Source organism: Phascolarctos cinereus, unplaced genomic scaffold (assembly GCF_003287225.1).
Source record: "Phascolarctos cinereus isolate Bilbo 61053 unplaced genomic scaffold, phaCin_HiC Scaffold_4;HRSCAF=312, whole genome shotgun sequence".
Taxonomy (NCBI): Eukaryota; Metazoa; Chordata; class Mammalia; order Diprotodontia; family Phascolarctidae; genus Phascolarctos; species Phascolarctos cinereus.
Window position 1 is genome coordinate 154,030,997 of NW_027555847.1, and position 21,386 is coordinate 154,052,382.

Genomic DNA, 21,386 nt, shown 5'->3' on the forward strand with positions numbered 1-21,386 from the left:
CACCTGAAAGGGTAGGAAATGCTTAAAAGTATTTTTCTTACTTAAAGATGACTAAAAACCAGAACTTCCTCCTTCCAGGAAAAAAAAAAAGTCTTTATCCAAATCAAACTCAATCAACTGTGAGAGGCAAAACAGCACATCATCAAAAAAAGGAGTAACTATACCTCATTCGTGAACAAAAACCAACTTTTTCACTCCTATGGTGTTAACAGGTGCCCAAAATCTTATTAGCACAAGTCAAAGCAAGGAAAGAATCTGGCTGGGCTAGACTTAAGCCCAGCATGAAGGAGAATTCAATACCTGAGGAAAAAGAAATGAGTAAAAAACAAGCAAACCAATCAAAAACCGGTCCCTCCCGGGGACTGCCCTTTGCCCGGTTGGCCAGGGGAGAGTTTCCCAGGATGGTCGGGTGGCTCGCAGGGCCGCCGCGGAGATCCCAGGCACGAAGGCGGGGGAGGCACCTGCAGTGAGGAAGGAGCTCAGCTTCCCGAGCCTCCGTGCATCTTCAGGCCGGGGAAGCCAGGGAGGGGACCAAACCCAAGGAGGAGGGGGGGCTCCTAGGGCAAAAACCGGGAACCGCGGTGGGGACTCAAAGCTCAACACCCGGGGAAGGGGGCCTCACTAAGCAACACCCGGGGAAAGGGGGTCAAAGGGGGGATCAACAATCCGAGCGGGACGCATTGATCAACAACCCCAGGGGGGCGCAACCACCCCGCTCGTAGCAGGGGGTCTGGCGTTGAAGAATGGGGGTATACCTAGGAAGAACGCCCCTCTCCCTCTTCCTTCTTCCCCCAATGACCCCAGGTCAGGGAAGCCTTAATTCATCCCCCTCCTCCCCGAGTCCCAGTTTGGGGATAAGAGAAGGATAAGGCTGAAAGGGGCCAGGCGCCGGCTGGGGGTCGCCGCTTCCCCGGCGGCCTGAGTCGGCCGGCCGCCTCCCCATCCCTTCGGGCGAGCTCGGGCCTCGCCCCCGCCCCCGGGTGCTGCCCCAGGCGCCCTTCACCCCAGGCCGAGGGCAAGGCTGCGGGGCCTGAGGGGAGGCGGGTCCCTCCCGGCCAGCTCGCCCAGACTCGGCCCAGTCGCTCCTCGAACTCACCGCGTTCCCCTCCGCGGCTTCCCCCCGACTCCGTCCTCCTCCTCTTCCTCGGCTAGCTGGCCGCGGCGGCGGCTCCTCGGGGCCAGCCGCGCTGGGCGTTGGGTCTCTGGCTCCTCCGACAACTGGGAGGGGAAGGGGGCGGGAGCGCGGGCGCGGGGGAGACGGGAGAGCGCGCGGAGCCCGGCGGCGGCGCGAGACGGTCCGAAGTCGGGAGGGAGGGGGAGGGGCGCCCGCCGCTGGGTGGGGGGCGGGAGCGGTGGCGGGGGGGGTGCGCCTCTCGGCCCTGCACGGCACGCGCACTCACTCACCCCAGCTTGCTCTGCGGACGCCGCGGCGTTTTTAGCAGGGCCGCGGAGGGGTGAAGGGGGTGGTGTATAACGGGTCCCGGGCGCCGTGAGCAGGCTGAGCTGTGGAGCCGGGGGGTCGGGGGGGGCGGCGAAAGCGGGGAGGGGGCACAGAAAAGCCCTATGTGGGTCGAGGTGAGCGAGATTTCACGTGGCTGAGAGGGAGAGAACGGCCAGTTCACCGGTGGCAGAGCAGCCCCTCCCCTGGGTCTATGCTGGATGGACCTGGGGGCTGGCGGGAGGGGGGAGTAAGGGCGGAGCAGAGGGGAGGGGCTTCGAGCGCCCCAGCGGTCCGTTTCGGGGTTTGTTTATTTTCTCGGTTGGTTGCGGCGGTGGCGCGTGGGCAGAGGTTCTCAAGTGACGTGAGCGGCTGGAGTTGGGGGAGAAAACCAGAACCACCTGCTGGAGAAGGGGAGCTACGGGGGCCGGGCAGGGTCGAAATAGCTCGCAGAGAGTGTGTCGGCGCTGACTTCGGGGTGGTGGGGAAGCGAGTCCCCCAGAGGGGGGGCCGCAGCGGGCGAAGCACAAAAGATTAAGTCTCCCCGAGGCCAATGAGCGTTTGGTGCTGGTGTCTTTGAGCAGAGCTAGGCTTGCATTTGTATTAACTCGGGAGCTAACCAGTGTTTGCCTGGTGACTTGTGAAATAGTCTGCCTGCTGTCTAGGGAATGAGTCTAGGGGTCCGGTGTAGCAGGGGATTGTGAACCCTAGAAACTCTGCCTAGGGGTCTGGCTGCCGAGCATCTTTGAAAGATCTAGTTAGCGTTGGATTATTAAACAAGTCGCGATTTAAATGTGGGCAGTTGCTACCAATTATCCCCGGTGTCATGCGAGCTCTGGAAAAAAAAGTTTTTCATCCGTATTACCAAGCTGTAAATTGAATGTTACTCAGGCGGCCTGAAGCTCCTTAAAATGAGCCTTCAGATTTGGCCTCTTGGTGGTGAAGTGAATAGATCGCTGGGTTCAAGATTTGGCCTCAGACACTAGCTGTGTAATGCGGGGCAAGTCACTTAACCCCTGTCAGCCTCCGTTTCCTCAACTGTGAAATGGAAATAATAACAGCGCCTGCCTTGCAGGGTTATTGTAAGGATCAACCGAGATGTTTGTTTAAAAAAAAAAAAGGATCAGCTTAGCACAAGTGCCTTGCCCTCAAGGAACTCATATGCTATCATGGAAGACAGCATACATTTTAAAGTATATTCAAAATAAAATCAGTGTCATGTGTGGAGGGAAGGTCACTAGCAGCAGTTGGGAAAATCAGAAAAGGCTTCATGGAGAAAGTGGCATTTTAGCCAAATTTTGAGAGAAATGAGAAACTACGTTCGGGGCAAGGACGACAGCCAGTGCAAAGTCACAAATATGGGCCATGGAGTTTTGTGTGTGAGAAACAGCGAGAAAGCCAGGTTGACTGGACCACAAAGTAGGAGAAAAGGAGAAATGTAGAATGAGGCTGGAAACGTAGGTTGGAGCCAGGTTGTGAAGGCCTTTAAATACCAGAGGAGTCTATATCTGAACTTAGAGGTAATAAGGAGCCATTGTATATTGAGTAGGGAGTGATATGGACAGACATGCTTTTTAGGTTAACTCTCTTTGGCAACCGTGTGGAAGGTGAATTGGAGAGAGGAGTGACCAGTTAGGATGCTGTTGCAGTAGTCCAGAAGAGAGTTAAGGGGCACTTGTGGTGTCTGGAGAAAGCAGACAGATGGGAGACACTTAGCTACTGATTGAATACATGGGGTAAAGGAAATGATTAGCTAAGTAGGGACTTTTGAAGTTGCAAACCCGGGTGACTGGAATGATAGTTACGCTCTCCACAGAAATAGGGAAGTTTGAAAAAGGGGTGGGTTTAGGGGAAAATATAATGGATTTGGTATTGGACGTTCAAGTTTGGACATACTGCACTTGTGCTGCCTGCAGGACATGCAGTTGGAAATGGCCAGTACACAATTGGTAGTACAGGACTAGTGCTCAGGAAAGAAAGGTCAGATAAAAAGATCCTGGAGTTATCTGTATAAATATGATCATTAAACCCATTTTCTACAACTCTGCCAAAGTAATTTTGCTAATATGTCTGACCACATTCCTCTGCCCAAACAGTGGCTCTCCATTACTTGCTGGCTAAAAATGCTAATTCCTTAGGCTGGCATTCAAGGCCTTCCATAGTCTGTCATTTCTAATCTTTCCAGCCTCATTTCACACTACTCCCCTTCAGCTAAATTGGGCTTGCTTGCAGGATTATTGTGAGGATCAAATGAAACAATATATGTAAAAATGCTTTGCAAACCTTAATATGCTGTATAGAAACTAGTTATCATTGTTATCATTACTTTTATCCTGCCTTTTTTCCCCCTTCTCTCACATGCCAACAAACTTCTACAAATTTTCAGATTGAAATTCTTCCCATTCCTCCAAGGCCTACTTTCCCATGTTACTGATTTTTCTTGACTAACCATACTTCCTGTCAAAATTTTCCTGGCTACTGCCCTTTCCTGTGATTTTAAGGGATCAGAAATAATCTGATCAGTAAATTTGAATTTAGGTGCTAATGAGAATAATGGCTTATTGTGTTATCCTTCCCAGATAATAAAAGGATTTTAACTGGGGCTTTTGTTGTTTCAAATATCTGAGGCAGAAATTTCTGGAGCCTCTTTTGAGCCTCATTGGTACAGGCAGCTAGCTACCATCTCTCCATATACTATTATGTGATGGGGAAAAAAATGCAAACATGTAAGTAAAATATGACAAAAGTATGTTAGAAGAGGCAGACTTCCTCATCCTTTGGTTTGAGACTCATTTATGAACTTCGTATTCTCCTTATTCCACTGCCACCACCTAGACAGTAGAAGTACTAACAATTTTAAGTCTGCTATATCAAATATAAATGATTAAAAACCTAAGCTGGAGATCAAATAGCAGTAAATATGGATTGATCAAAAATAATAGTTATAAAATGGAAAACAAGTAAGACTGCCAGAAGGCTAGAAAGTGGCATAGAAATATAAATTATTCTAATCTGATTCTTACATAATTTTGTAAATAGTTTCCTCATCTAGATCACTAATAGCACCTGCCTACCTACCACTATTATTCTGAGGATCAAAGGAGATAATATTTGTAAAGCACTTAGCACAATGCCTGGCACATAGTAGGTGCTATATAAATATTAGCTATCTTATTATTATTATTATTGAACATAAATTTTGGGAACCAATTAAAAGAGAGAGATGAAGCATTAAAGTTTTACTTCCATGATTTTTAGGAAGCCATAAGCTAATAACAATCTGTATTAAACATGTAAGTTTTAAGAAACAGACCATTGTTGTAAGCAGTGATTATTCTTTTATTACTGTTTTTTGGGTTTGGGGGGTTTTTTTGGCGCACAATACTGCAAATTTACTATGCACAACTTGCTGTTCCTTTCAAATATACCCACACAAAATTACCATGTAAATTTCCTTTTTTTCCTTTTTTTCTCCTTCCCCCCAAAGATGGCTACCATTAAACACAAATAGGTATATATGTGTAAACTTATTCTATAGATACTATTATTTATCAGTTCTTTCTCTAGATGCAGATAGCATTCTTCATATGTCCTTTATATTTATTTCAAGTATTTATAATAGTCAAAATAACTTACACGTTCAAAATTGTTCTTAAAACAATGTTGTTTAATACAATATTCTCTTGGTTCTACTCATTTAGCTGTTCATTATTTCGTGCAAGTCTTCCCATGTTTTTCTAAGATCTTTGAGCTCATCATTTCTTTTAGCACAGTAGTATTCCATCACATATACCACAACTTGTTCAGCCATTCCTCAATCGATGGGTATCCCTGCAATTTCCGGTTCTTTGTCACCACAAAGAGAGCTGCTATAAACATTTTAGAATGTATAGGTTCTTTTTCTTTTTCCCTAATCATCTTTGGAAACAGATCTAGTAATGTTATTGCTGGGTCAAAGTGTGTACATAGTTTTATAATCTTTGAGCATAATTCCAGATTGTTCTCCAAAATGGTTGATCAGTTTACAATTCCACCAAAAATGAATTAGTGTCCCAATTTTTCCACATTCTCCTCCAACATTTGCTGCTTTCCCCTTCAATCATTTTAGCCAGTCTTCTAGGTGTAAAATGATATCTCAAGGTTGTTTCAGTTTGTATTTCTCTAATCAGTAATGATTTAGAGCATTTTCTCCCATATGACTATAAATTGTTTTGATTTCCTTGCCTGTTCACTTCCTTTGACCATTTACCAATTAGGGGACGACTTGTACTCTTATAGATTTGACAAAGTTCTTTATATATTTTAGATATGAGATCTTTAATAAAGTGTCTATAAAATATTTTCCCCAATTTTCTGCTTTCATTCTGATATTGGCTACATTTGTTTTATTTGTACAAAACCTTTTTAATTTAATGTAATTGAAATTATCCATTTTATACCTAACTTTGCTCTCTATAGCATTTATTCACCTATCCATAAGTCTGATAAGTAATATGTTCCATGTTCTTCTAATTTTCTTGTAATATCTCTTTATATTTAGGTCACATATCCATTTTTATCTTATCTTGGTAAATGATTTAAGATATTAGTCTATGCCCAGTTTCTGCCATACTGCTTTCCAGTTTCCCAACAGTTTTTTTTACCAAATAATGAATTTAATCTCCAAAGTCTTTTTATATTCTCATCCCTTAAGTCTTTAGTGTTTTTAAAATATTTTTAATTCCAGAAAATTTGATGTGTGCCCTACCCATGTCAAAAAGTTTTTTAGAGGTCTAATCCAAACCCCTCATTTTATTTTTAAAAAAATTTTCTTACACTACAGTAATTTCCAGATATATTCCAGGGATCCATCACTTTAAAAAAAGAAGGCTTTTTAAAAGAAGTATAAGAAAAGCAGTTCATCAAAACCAACTAATACTTCAGATATATCTGACAGGATGTGCAGTATTCTACACCCTTAATTTTGCAAATGAAGGAACTTTAGTAAATTTTAAAAGTACAATGCAGCTTCAAATTTTCTATTCTTTTTGTTCTAGATGCATCACTGACCACTGCTAAAATATTAATATTTATAATGCTTACCTACCATTCCAAATTCTTGCCTCTTCTCAGTAGGCACACACAGTATTTTTATACACATATTATTTATCTGGACTATAAAGAATTCATTTTTGAATTACGAATTTAATTGGGGAGGGGCATGGAGTCAGGGTCTTCCTCTCTCACCCAGGCTGGAAGACTGCTGTTGCCACTAGAGATCAGTGGAAAGCTTTCACCTTCTTGTCGGACCTGGACTGGTGCGCTCCCTTTTTACAAAGGTCCCCATCATGCCCCCAGACTTAGTGCAGAACCCCCACCTCCACTCCTCATCCACTTTAGCCTTTTTGGACCTCAAGGAATCTCCATCAGCCAGCCTTGTGAGCCTTTTCCTCCATGTCTGGCTTAATTTTTTTACATAAAGTTTTATTACTTTTGAGGCACTTAGAAAAACATTTTTAAAAATGCATAGTGTAATCTCAAAAGGGCTAAGGTGTCGCATAAGAGTCTCTGCTAATCAGTATATATGAACAAGGACTGAATAATTAGTTATTTATGCTGTTTGTATGTAAGGTATATTTAGGTGATGGAAGGTGCTTGAAAAGTTTGTATCCCTCGAATATTTTAAATAATTCTCCAGAAATTTTTTTATGATAATAATTTATACTACTTCTGAAGAGTTTGCTAAACAAGGTAAACCAGCCCAGCTTCATCTGCATTATAGGCATGGGGATAGAGACTGCCCTTGGGATAATGGGTATAAGGAGTTCCCCTGTGAAAAATTCCCTCTACCAAGGCACTCTCAGTTAAACTGTCAAGGGTACTCTTTAATGTAGCTTTGCTATATCATCATTCTTGCAAATAAATCTTTAGTTGATTGGTGTAGAATAATTCTCTGACTTTGTAATAAACACTAAATGAACCCCATTTTGTGACAGAAAAGTTGAGGCATGAAGGACTTTTTTCTACATATTTTTCAGTTAAATGAGAAAGGTAGCATTTGAGAGATCTGGGAATTGAGTCTAAAAATGATAACTAATAACAGCTCATATTTGTATACCATTTTACAGTTTACAATGTGCCTTTCTCACAACTACCCTGTGAACGACCAACAAAAAAGTGAAAACTTCCCTGAATCCACTGATTTTTGTAACACAAACTAAACTATCGTTTGTGTATAGACACAGCTTAAGTGCCTTGACGGAGTGTCGGAGTGACGTTAGGAAAATACTTTGGACCAAACAACTCTAAAACTGAGCTGTGGAATTTGAAGCTCCTTTTGAATAACGAATAATTCTAACATTTTAAAATTTAGAAGATCGACAACAATCAAGCTTTTGTCTTCAGTTAAGGTCTTACCAGTTTTAGATAACTTGTTAAACTTTAGTCAGAATGAATGCAAATGAAGCATATTTCAGTTTGAAACCAAGTTTAGGTATTTTCTACATTATAAGTTTTTTCCCTCCTGAGATCATCAAACCAAAAATCTTTATTACACACTCTTCCAGGAAAACTTAAACCTTGAAAATATATAGTACATCGGTGTTATCCTGCCTCCAATGATTATTTCTTGAATTTCATAGTATACTTCAGTAATATTTAAAGGGTTGTTTTTATGAATTGTTGTGGTCAAAAATTTTGATCATCTGATGATGAACCCATCTGAACTTAGGTTGATCCCTGGACAAATGGCACCTAGTCCACTAATGTTTATTGAACTTGGTGTAAAATCTGCCATGTATTCTGGTGGTATAACCTTTTGAGAAACTATTTGTTTTCACATTATTACAACTTTAATGGAGAATATGTATGTACACATAGATAATTGCTGTTCAATATGTTCTAGAAGTCTTAATCTTCAAATGACTCATTTGGTTATAAGCCTTCTGGGCAGCTGTTTCAATGTTTTATTTCTTGTTTATTTAGGATTTACATCTTGTTTCTTCTAAAAATGTTTATAAAATTAAACACATAAAACAGGAAAATTTTTAAAAGAATAATATTAGTTAAAAGGAGTACATAAATAGATGTTAACAGGCATGTGGAATGAGTTTACATTCTATTATGGGGAACACATACACATAAGTACAGATAAATACAGAGTAATGGAGTGAGGTGGGGGAAGAGACCACTAGTCACTGGAATAATCAGCAGAGATCTTGTGTAGGAGTTGGCACTTGAGCTGAATCTAGAAAGAAGCTAGATAGAGATTCTAAAATATGGAGGTGAGTAATGAATGCATGACAGGCAGAGAAAACAAACTGCAAAGGTTCAGAGGCAGGAGGTAGAATGTCATATATGAGAGCTGAAAGTAAGCCACAGCACCTGGAACACTCTGTGGGGAGAGGAATGTGCAATTAGCCTGCATAGGTAGGCTGCAGCTGGCTTGTGAAGGGCTTTAAATGCCAAATGGAGGATTTTATACTTTATTCTAAAGAGGAAGCCCATGGAACTTTCTGAGCGGAGGAGTGAAGTGTGTTTTAAGATCAATTAAACAACTAAGTGGAGAATGGAGTGGAAAGAGAAGAGACTTGGAGGCAGAGACACCAATTAGGAAGCTATTGGAATATCTTCTACAAGAAGGGAGGAGTCTGACTTTATATCAATTAAAGAAGTTCCTGTTACAGTGTCCATTCTTAGGGGAAACAGCCTGAGAAGCAATTGGATAATTCAAAGCACCAGTTTTAAAACACACCTTCATCTGTGGTAGCCCAGGTAAGGACATTAATCACTACTCTGCCCAATAGGCAAAGATTAATTAGACATGATTTCAGTGCTATGAGAATGTGTTATGTAACTTTTATGTGTATATGTGTTGTCCTAAACAAAAAGCCCATTTAAAAATTCAGTTCAATTTTTTAAAAATTAATTTTAGTTTTAGTTTTCAACAATCACTTCCAAAAGCTTTTGAGTTTTAAATTTCCTCCCCCTCCCTCTCTGCCTCCCTACCCAGGATGGTGTGAAAGCTGATATAAGCTCTACGTGTACATTCCTATTAAACATATTTTCACATTAGTCATGTTGTAGAGAAGAATTAGAACCCATAAGAAGAACCACCAGAAAGAAGAAACAAAACAAAACAGAAGAAAAAAGAAAGAGCAAATAGTGTGCTTCGATCTGCATTCAAACTCCATAGTTCTTTTTCTGGATGTGGATAGCATTTTCCATCATGAGACTTTTGGAGATGTCTCAGACCCTTGCATTGCTGAGAAGAGCTGTCTATCAAAGTTAGTCATCTCACAACATGGCTGTTACTGTGTACAACATTCTTCTGGTTCTGTTCACTTCACTCAGCATCAGTCCAGGTCTTTCCAGGTTTTTCTGAAGTCTACCTTTCCATCATTTCTTATAGCACAATAGTATTCCATTACATTTGTATACCACAGCATGTTCAGCCATTCACCAATTCATGGGCATCCTCTCAATTTCCAATTCTTTGTCACCACAGAAAAAGCTGCTATAAATATTTTTGTACATATGGGTCCTTCCCCATTTTTATGATCTCTTTAGGATATGGCCCTAGAAGTGCTATTGCTGGGTCAAAGGGTATGCACATTTTCATAGCCCTTTGGACATAGTTCCAAATTGCTCTCCAAAATGGTTGGATCAGTTCACAACTCCACCAGTAATGCATTAATGTTCCAACTTTCCCACATCTTCTCCAACATTTATCATTTTCCTGTTTTGTCATGTTAGCTGATCTGATAGGGGTGATGTGGTACCGCAGAGTTGTTTTTATTTTCATTTCTCTAATCAATAATGATTTAGAGCATTTTTTTCCATATGACTAGAGATAGTTTTAATTTCATCATCTCAAAACTGCCTGTTCATATCCTTTGACCATTTATCAATTGGGGAATGACTTACATTCTTATAAATTTGACTTAGTTTTCTATATATTTTAGAAATGAGGACCTTATCAGAGACACTGGTTGTAAAAATTCTTTCCCAGTTTTCTGCTTCCCTCGTAATCTTGGTTTCATTGGCTTTGTTTGTGCAAAAACTATTCAATTTAATGTAATCAAAATTTTCTATTTTACATTTTATAATGTTTTCTAACTCATTTGGTCATAAACTCTTCTCTTTTCCATAAATCTGACAAGTAAACTATTCCTTGCTCTCCCAGTTTACTTATAGTATCAGCCTTTATATCTAAATTGTGTATCCATTTTGAATTTATTTTGGTATATACTGTAAGATTTTGGTCTATGCGTAGTTTCTGCCATACTCTTTTCCAGTTTTCCTAGCAGTTTTTGTCAGATAGTGAGTTCTTATCCCAGAAGCTGGGGTCTTTGGATTTATCAAACATCTCTAATTTACTACAGTCATTGACTACTGCATCTCGTGTACCTAACTTGCACTGATCCACCACTCTATTTCTTAGCCAGTTCCAAAAAGTTTTGATGATTGCAGCTTTATAATGCAATTTAAGATCTAATATGGCTAGACCACCTTCTCTAGCGTTTCTTTTCATTAGTTCCCTTGATATTCTAGACCTTTTGTTATTCCAAATGAATCTTATTTTTTTCTAGCTCTATAAAATAATTTTTGGTAGTTTGGTATGGCACTGAATAAGTAAATTAGCTTAGGTAGAATTGTCATTTTTATTATATTGGCTTGGCCTACCCATGAGCAACTAGTGTTCTTCCAATTACTTAGATATGACTTTATTTGTGTGAAAAGTGTTTTGTAATTGTGTTCATATAGTTCCTGGCTTTGTTTTAGTAAGTAGACTCCTAAATATTTTATAATGTCTACAGTAACTTTAAATGGAATTTCTCTTTCTATCTCTTTGCTGTTGGGCCTTCTTAATGGTAATATATAGAAATGTCAGTGATTTATGTGGGTTTATTTTATAGCTGTTTATTATTTCAAGTAGTTTTTTACTTGATTCTCTAAGTATATCATCATATCATTTGCAAAGAGTGATAGCTTTGTTTCTTCTTTGCCTATTCTAATACCTTCAATTGAGATGATCATGTGGTTTCTGTTAGTTTTGTTGTTGATAAGATCAATTATGCTTATAGTTTTCCTAATATTGAACTAGCCCTGCATTCCTGCTATAAATCCTACCTGGTCGTAGTGTATTGTTCTCGTGATAAGTTGCTGTAATCTTTTTGCTAATATTTTATTTAAAATTTTTGCATCTATATTCATTAGAGAAATTGGCCTATAATTTTCTTTCTCTGTTTTCACTCTTCTAGGCTTACGTATCAGCACCATATTTGTATCAGAAAAAGAATTTGGTAAGACTCCTTCTTCACCTATTTTCCCAAATAGTCTATATAGTACTGGAATTAATTGCTGTTTAAATGTTTGATAGAATTCACTTGTAAATCCATCTGGCCCTAGAGATTTTTTCCTAGGGAATTTATTGAAGACTTGTTCAATTTCTTTTTGTGAGGGGGTTATTTAAGAATTTTTTTTCCTCTTCTGTTAATCTGGGCAATTTATATTTTTGTAAATATTCATCCATTTCACTAATCAATTTTTTAAAAAGAGTAAGCATCTAGTCTGTGTCTCTGAGCACTGTGCTAAGCTCCAGAAAAAAGGAAAAGTTTAGGAATTAATCCTATCCCTATCCTCTTGGAACTTGAAGCTTAGTAGAAAGAGTTTGCTAGTTAAATGGTACAGTGGATAGAACATTGGACTTGGGAGTCAGGATAACTGAGGTCAAATCCTGCTTTAAACGTTTATTAGCTTAGTGACCCTAGGCATAGTCATTTAACCACTCCAAGTCTCAGTTTCCTGATCTGTGAAAATGGGGATAATAATAGGTTGTTATGAGGAACAAATGAGATAATAAGGGTAAAGAGCTTTGCAAATCTTAGAGTGCTATATGTTAGCTATTGAAGTTTTCATAGATCTTTGTAAGTGCACAAATAGCGACGAGGCATATTTCACAAGCCTATAAAATCTGTTTCAATTTTGGTGTAGGCAAAACCCCACATTGTTTGAATATATTTACAGTACATCAGTTTTGAGGTGAACTACACTACATTGTTATTAAAATTTCTGGCAATCTTATGTTTCATGGAAAGGCTTCATCTTCATACAGCCAACATGTTTTACTATCAATTATATTAAATTTATTAATTTATTATTAATATTAATTAAAATTAGTTAATTAATAATAATCAATGATAATTATTAATTATATATTATATAATTATTATATAATATATTGTTAATAAATGCAAAGAATATATAACATGTTATATATAAATATAAATCATATAATAATCAACAAATAATAATTAAACTTATTGATTGAGTAAAATTAATATTAATAATGATAATATTAATTATGAATTTATTAATTAATACACTGAAGTCTGACTTCCATGACTTGTCATGATATAGAAGTGGAGAGGGAGAGAAATAAGCATTTCTTTTTTTGTGTGTGTGAGGCAGTTGGGGTTAAATGACTTACCCAGGGTCACACAGCTAGTAAGTATCCACCTAGCTGCCCCAGAAATAAGCATTTCTTAAGTGCCTACTATGTTCCAGGCACTGTGCTAAACCCTTTACAAATACTGTCTTGTTTGATAGAGTAGTTCTGATGAACATCAGTTGAGAGAACGTCCCTATCATCACAGTCTTTCTGTATATTCCCTTGATCCCATCTCTTCACATCTTCAGCAGATTGACCCCTTTTTATCATTCCCCCTCTCAGATGTACTAGATATATCCCAACTTCCTACAAAGTGGATCTCCCTTATCCTTTTTTTTTTTAAAGGCCATTGGGGTTAAGTGACTTGCCCAGGGTCACACAGCTAGTTAGTGTCAAGTGTTCGGTCTGAGACCGTATTTGAACTCAGGTCCTCCTGACTTTAGGGCCAGTGCTCTATCCACTGTGCCTCCTTTATCCTTAATAAAAGAAGAATTCACTTGATTATACCGTACCTGTGGCTGTTATCCCATCCATATTGTCTCCTTTTTGGCTAAATTCCTTTGGCTAAACTCCCTTTTGGCTAAACCCTTTGCAGTTGGTGCTTCTGTGTATTCTGCTTACTTAAGTCTAACTCTTCTTCAGTCTGACTTCCAACCTCATCTTTTGATAGAAATTTCTCTCTCCAAAATTACCAGCAATCTAAATCTAAAGGCCTTTTCTCACTCCTCATCCTTCATGACATCTGTAGCTTTTAATGCTATCAATCCCTCTGCTCCTGGCTAGTCTCTCCTGTTTTTTCATGACATTGCTGTCTTCCAGTTCTCCCTGCCTGCCTGACTATTCCTTCTTATTCTGCTTTCCTTTAGCCTAGAATCCTCTCTTTTCTCCTCTTTCCTCCCCTCTCCATTCTTCCTCTTCTCTTTTCTTCTCTTCTATCTTCTCCTCTTCTTTCTTCTCCTGCCTCTGTATTCTCTCCTTAAGTGATCTCATTAGCTCCCATGGATTCAGCTGTTATTTTTATGAAGATGATTTTCAGAGCTTCATATACCCAGCTCTAATCTGTTTCCTGACCTTGGACATTTTGAATTTGAAAGGACATCTCAGTTTAACATGTCCAAAAGAAAAGTCATTATCTTTCCCCTCAAATTCTCCCCTTTCACTCCATATATCCAATCTGCAGCTAAATTTTGTTTGTACCTTCTCTCTCTCCTAGTCATGTCCTTTTCTCTACTCACATGGCCACCACTCTGGGGCAGACCCTCATGACCTCACGCCTGGACTATTTCAGTAACCTGCTAGTTGGTCTCCCTGCTGCAATTTCCCCCATTCCAGTACCACTCCAGCTATCAAAGTGATCTTCCTAAAGCACAAAGAGGTTATGCCGTGTACTTTTTAGCCTGTTTTAGATGGTCTTGAGGGGATGCCAATTAGGTTTGTAATAAATTTGGAAACAACATATTTAGGGCTACTAGTAGGGGCCGCTAGGGTAGAATGCTGGGCCTACAGTCAGGAAGACCTGAGTTCAAATGTGGCCTCAGACACTTACTAGCAGTATGATCCTTGGCAAGTCAACTAACCTCTGTTTGCCTTAAACCAGTGGAAAAGGAAATGGCAAACCACTTCAGTATCTTTGCCAAGAAAGCCCCACAGACAATATGGTCTACAGATCACAAAGAGTCTGATAGGACTGAATGACTGAACAAGAACTGCTTAATAGCTCTCTTTTGAGTCATGATGGTGGTATTCTCCCACAATGACTTATTTGCTCACAATACATTAGAATATTTCTGAAAGTGTGTTCCATTACCCTTACCATCTTGACTTGCTGTTTCTTGGCTGTTATGGATACTGACACTTTTTCCGTGGCAATGATGAACTTAAGGCAAGGTATTTCTTACTATTGGTAACTGTTTGCATTCGTTAATGGAAACATTCTTCATACTGTATGTTTATAAAGAAGAAGCCATTAGAATAACATCAAAATTAATTTTAATACTTTGTTTTTATGTGGTCTGTACCTCAGGAAACCTATGTCTCTAATAATAACTGACTTTTGCTAGCACAAACCTGAAAAAAGTTACTTACTATTTTACTCAGTTTTTAGCATACAAATCTTCAATTATAGGCAGTTCTTCAACAGCTCTTAGGTAACTGAATCATCTAAATTTAAAGTCCTGTTGAATAAATAGAAAGAAGTACAGATAAGATTCAATTTAGTAAACTAATATTGTGCCTGATATGTGTGAGGCACAATGATAAGTGCTAAGATACCCAAGCTGCCTCTAAAAATTAATGGTAATAGAAAATTAAATGATAAAAATTTAAACCGCTTTTCCTGATTGCCATGTAAAGCTAATTTTATTCTCAGCTTAAACAATGATTATCCTAGATATTGTTCATCTGTAACCAACAACTTTAATTACCTTCACTTACTTGAATAAATAGGCCATGTCATAACCAGAGGCTAGCAGTCAGAATCATGATGAAGGAAGACCAGATGACCCCTTCTCTCCTAGTCCATGTAAAGAAGTGCAAAAGAAAATTCCTTCATAAGATCTTTAGAGTAAGTTTTTTTGTTGTTTTTATGTTCCTCCCTTCACGTGCAACTTCCTAGGAAACAGGAAAATGGTTCTTTCCATTGTTGCTGAATAAGCCATATAAAATGGATTTTCTATAAAAGATATATCATGCTTGGCTACCCCAAAATATTATTCTAGATTTCATCCCATGCTGACAAGGCAGCACCATGGAAAACATATTTGCAGTAGTAATATTCTCTCTAACTAGCGATGAAGTTATTACCAAAATGCTCCTTTATTTGATAACAAATATGATATTTTGATTAGAAAAATGATTCATTTTAAATGTAAGAAGCCAGTAATATAATTTTTAGCTCTAATTTTGTTGCTTGATTCAGAAAATATATCCTAATCCATGGCTTTTTAGCTAAATATATGTGATATATATGTAAGTGTATATATAAGTATATAGATACATATGTATGTGCCTCATTCATGATACTCATTGTCCAAAACCCTGATTGTTAATATTATCTTCATCTAACTCCCATTAGACAAAAAATTAAAGCCACATTTGACTCCTCATAAAAAAAAATCTTTTCTTATCACATTTCCCTTTAGGGAAAAATTTGCATTAGGAATTAACAGGAATACTCTAGTTTTCATTTTTTAAGCTACTAACAGTTAAACTAAGAATATTAAAAACATAATGCTAATTATGTTTTATCTGTTTGCTCTTATATGGAATATTAGCATTACAAATCAATAACATCAAACCAGTGACACAAACATATCATTTGCTTTGTGAGTAACTATCCTCAATCTAATTCTTTTCAGTAAAAAGAAAATTCAGGAATGTTTTAGACAAAAGAAAAGTTGACTTAACAAAATGGTTGGGATAGTTTGGGGTCTGTTTTGTAGATCAGACCTGTCAGTTTTATCTGAAATGATTACATAGTCATTTGTGGTTATATCATTCCTGTTCTCATTTCATTAAATCACTGTATCCTAACTTTTCTTCATTTTGAATCCATCCAAAATCATTATTTCTCAGCTAAATGACTGTGGTCTTTTCTTAAAACCTTCAATTTCCCACAATAAATCATTCTAATCATGCTGAATAGAATTATCTTAAAATTTGGAGTATGCCATATCTCCAAATAAAATAAAGTCTGATTCTAATTGGAAGGAATATATATGTGTATGTACGTGTATATACACTATATTTGTGTACATGTATGTATGTATGTAGATAGTTGTTGTTGTTATTTGGTTGTTTTTCAGTCACATCTAACTCTTTGTGACCCTATTTGGGGTTTTCTTGGCAAAGATATTGGAGTGGTTTGTCATTTCCTTCTCCACTTCATTTTACAAATGAGGAACTAAGGCAAACAGGGTTAATTGACTTACCCAGGGTCACACAGTTAATATGTATCTGAAGCCAGATATGAACTCAGAAAGATGAGTCTTCCTGACTTTCAGGCCTGGCACTCTTATCTACTTCACCACCTAGCAGCTCTGAGTGGTACTTATATATATTGTAAACATATACACATACACAAAGACGTATATATTAGTGTGTATATATACATAGTAGTACTGGATAGTACCATATATAGTACACACACACACACACACACACATATATATAAATATATAGTGTGTGTATATTTACACACATACGTACCCATACATATATATTCCTTCCAATCAGAATGTGAGTATGTAATGTATATATACTTATATACACATCTATGTCTATCTACATAAGGTTTGGGATAGCTAAATATAGGAATAAGTTTAGAAAGCTCTGTTGGGTGTAAACAAATAACAATCCTTTTTCTAAATTTAATGAATTTTATAGCTATGGCATTTGAGTAATGTCTTTAACTGAAAGGTCTATTCCTACACAGTTTTAATATTTACATATACAAATAGTTCTAGGAGAACTATTACCAGTTTGGACATAAAAAATCACATCTTGTTTTATGTAACTAACCAATTTTAAAGTGATGAACAGTAATTCTTTATGAGAAAAGGGCCCTTTAAAATATCTCATGTACCATTTAATTAATTTATACAACCATCAAATACCAAACATCAAAATTTTAACATGTCTAAGAGTTATATATACAATGAAATCCCATAATAAATTGCCTTGCTGTTCTAAAGATTTGATTATGTTCTACATCCTTTACGCTTATTTGGTAGTATCCTGACTATAACAAGGAAACTGTATATGGTACAGATTAGTCTTATAAATCTCAACATTAATGTTCTAAATAAGGTTTTTACTATATTTGACTTTTTAAAAATGTGGTCCTGTGATTTCATTAATGTTTGAAACTCTTGGTATAGAAACTTCCTTCACTAATGCAGATCTACAACTGTCATTTATAAAGAGAACTGCTTAGGGCACTGAGAGATTAGTAGGGCTTGCCTTTGATCACATGCCAATATGGGTCAGAGGTAGGATTTGAATTCAGGTCTTCCTGATTTCCAGGCCATCCCTCTATCCATTATATTCTGTCAGTCATATTGGACTTTACTATACTAGAAATGTGCTTAAAAAAACAAAGTAAAATATAATGCCCAAGCTTAATTTAATCATTATTTGGGCATAATAAATTGCCAGCATTTTAAATAGTTGCATTTGTTTTAATCATGGAAATTCCTATATGTATATATGTGTATCTTTCATATAAAGGTCAGTGATAGCAAAAGTATGATAGAAAGTAGGAATTCTAGATATGCATTTATGTCACTATAGATTATTTTTGTATAATCAGACATTACTCTGCCTGCCTCCATACAACCTTCCACATTGGGATCAAGACAGGATAGCAATTAAAATAAACACCCTACTATTTCAGTATTTGGTACTCAAAGATCATGAATATATATTTCATGAATAAACCTTTCAGATTTTTTCTACAAATTGATAATATTGTTATTGTCATTTCTCCTACATTTGCTTCTCCATCAATCAAGCATTTAGGCACCTGTCAGATACAAATATAATAAATGAAATTCTTAGTATTTGTTCAGAGAGAATGCCTGCATGTTATTAAGACTATCAAGGAAATTCTATACTTTAATATCGATTCAAATGTGATTGATTTTGTTAGTAATGAATATAAGAGAAAAAAATGTATATGAATTGAAAGAATTGTGTATATAGTAATATAATATAGAATTTTAAAACTCAGGTTAACTGTGCTTTATACAAAATTACTTAAAACTTCATTCAAGATAAATCACAAGTTCTTAAGGAATTAACTTAAGATAACAAAACATGACATAATTCAACAGACATTAAGCTCCCACTGTTCACAAGGTAAAGTGTTAGCAAGGATAGAAGGATTGTTGAAGGGAGCGGCTAGGTTACGCAGTGGATAGAGCTCTGGCCTTGGAGTCAGGAGGACCTGAGTTCAAATGTGGCCTCAGACACTTGACACTAGCTGTGTGACCCTGGGCAAGTCACTTAACCCAGATTGCCTCACCAAAAAAAAAAAAAAAGAAAGAAAGATTGTTTATAATGACCCCATTCCTTTCCTTATATCAAGCTGGGGGGGGAGATACAACACGTGCTAGTATGCAGTAGGATGTGATAGGCACAAAAGAAAGATGCAAACAGTGCTGAGAGGAGGAAGGGATCATTTCCACATGGAGCAAATGAGGGGAAATTTCAGAGGTGGTACCCGAGCTAAAGCCTTGAAGGATTCTGAGAGGCAGAGAGAGATGAGGAGGGAACATGTTCCATGCACAGGAGACAGCCTGGATAAACCACAGACTGAAGGTAATGAGATGTCAAATTTGGAGAACAAACCAGTTGTCCCTGTGTGACTGGAACACAGGGTGCATAAGGAGAGGGCAATATAACAAAGAAAGAAAGGCAGGCTGGAAAAATAAGTTGGAGGCAGACTGGGGAGAACTTTAAGCTTTGGACTGAAGAGTTTATTTTTTATTCCAGGGGCACTAGAGAACTGCTGAAGGATTGTGATCAGAGGAAAGATGGTCAGACTGTACTTTAGCAAGTGTTTTTTGTCAGCTGGCTGAAGGATTAGAGAGGTCAAAGTCAGAGGTAGAGAACAATTAGAAGGGTATTACAAGGGGCAGCTAGGTGGTGCAGTGGATAGAGCTCTGGCCTTGGAGTCAGGAGGACCTGAGTTCAAACATGGCCTCTGACACTTGATACTTACTTAGCACCCTGGGCAGGGCAAGTCACTTAACCGTGATTGCCTCACCAAAAGAAAAAGAAAAAATAAGGGTATTATATTCATCCAGGCAAAATATGATGAGACCCTGAATTGGAGTGGAGAGAAACAGATAGATGCAAATGGGATCATGGATAGAGAATCCATAAGACTTGACAATAAGGGGTGAAAGTGAAAGAACCATAGATAACACCCATGTTTTGTACCTAACTGACTGGGCATTTTTGGTACCACCCAATGGAAAAGGAAAGGCTGGTAAGAGGGGTAAATTTAGTGTCCTTCTTAGCAGTGTTGTAGAGAAAATTCTTATTCAAGTCTGTGTCATACTAGAAAAGTCTCTGAGGTTCCTTCCAACTTGAGATTCATTTGCCACTGTGGGAGTGTGATAATGCATCTAGTAGAGATTCATATAAGGTTTTCTGAGCAGCAGTGACGATTCAGCTGAGGTTAAAATGTACAGTTTTATTACTTGCCCCACCAATATTTAGCCACTTGTAAATAGGGAGAGAGTTGGTGAATGTTACACAGCATAGAGGATTAGTAAGCTACAAAGACAAGAAATTCAGGGGTTAAGACAGTACCTTATTGAACTTGGTTAAATAGAAGGACAAAACAAGGGAGGAAAGTAAGGCCAGAACTAAATAGACTCAGAGCAGGAAGGGTTTTATAGACGAACTAGAGGTTGTGGTGAAGAATAGCAGTTAAGAGATATGGAAAAATGATAGAACATGAATTTCCGCATTCAAGCTCATGAACATGGCAGAGTTTGGCCATGTTGTTTTGTGTTCTGCGTGGATACTGATGAAGTCTGCCAACAACGTTTGTGGACTGGAGACCATAGCCTTCTATGGTCAGAGAGTGGAATTCACTGAGGAAGGAGAATCAGAGGTGATAACAGCAGCAAGGAGCCAGAAAAGGGTGATGTCATCAGATACAATCAGGTGGCATGGACTTCAAATGAGGAAAAGTTTGCTAAATGGTCAGAGGAGGTCTGGAAGGGGTGTTAGTGGGGAACAGGGGACAGAACAAAGAGTATGTTTATTCCTAGGGAGTAAAGGATGATGGGGAGGAGCAGAGTTAGAAGGAATGGATGTTTGTTAATATACAGGGAGAGGGGATACAGGTTGCATAGTGGTAGAAAGGGATAGGACAGGAGTATAGGGATTAGAGCTGGATCAGGATGAAAGAGTGGGAAGGAGAGGTATAGCTAAAGAAAAGGCAAACAATGGCTCTGATCACAGAGACTGGAAGAACTGGAGGGAACATAGGACAGGGAACTATTTGTAGGGAATACACATAGGAATGGTTACAGATTAAACCAGCCACAAAAATCTAATAGAGAGTGAAAGTGACTCTGCCTTTGGTGTTTCCCAGATGGAACATCCTTAGTTGTCTAAAGCAAGGGAGGTTAAGGCTAAGGGTATCCTGAGATTAAGATATATACAGATATAGCTATCTATATACTATCTATTTTGCTTTGTGCAGATGATGGGAGGAATGGAACTAATGTGAAAATTCCCTCTACTAAGGGAGAAGGACCGTTCATTTCTAATTTATAGTTTTAGAGATTTTCAAGTCGCTTGCCTTTGGTCACATAGCTATTGTTCATCAGAAGGATTTGAGTTTAGGTCCTCTTGATTCTAAAAGCAGACCTCTATACATGCTAACATGTTAGTATGCACACGATTATTTGTTGTGAGATAGTTTATTTTGTTTTTACTGAGTGGGACCTGATAAAATCTTCTGTTTATAAATCATTTCACACATACACATATTGTGTG

At 38.2% G+C, this 21,386-nt stretch overlaps 1 protein-coding gene across 5 annotated transcripts in view; it reads right to left on the reverse strand.

Moving 5' to 3' along the window:
• The window catches only part of GKAP1 (G kinase anchoring protein 1), a 64,027-nt gene extending 62,253 nt beyond the window's left edge, over window positions 1-1,774 (reverse strand). Inside the window, exons 1-2 of one of the 5 annotated variants that reach the window (XM_020966963.2) lie at window positions 1,097-1,309; window positions 165-300 (exon numbers count right to left, since the gene is read on the reverse strand). The gene's annotated coding sequence lies outside the window, so the exon portion shown is untranslated. Of the gene's footprint in view, window positions 1-164; window positions 301-1,096; window positions 1,311-1,404 lie in introns of those variants that run through there. The other 4 variants (XM_020966964.2, XM_020966965.2, XM_020966962.2 and 1 more) reach the window with 4 other exon arrangements.
• Between the last annotated feature and the right edge of the window lie 19,612 nt (window positions 1,775-21,386).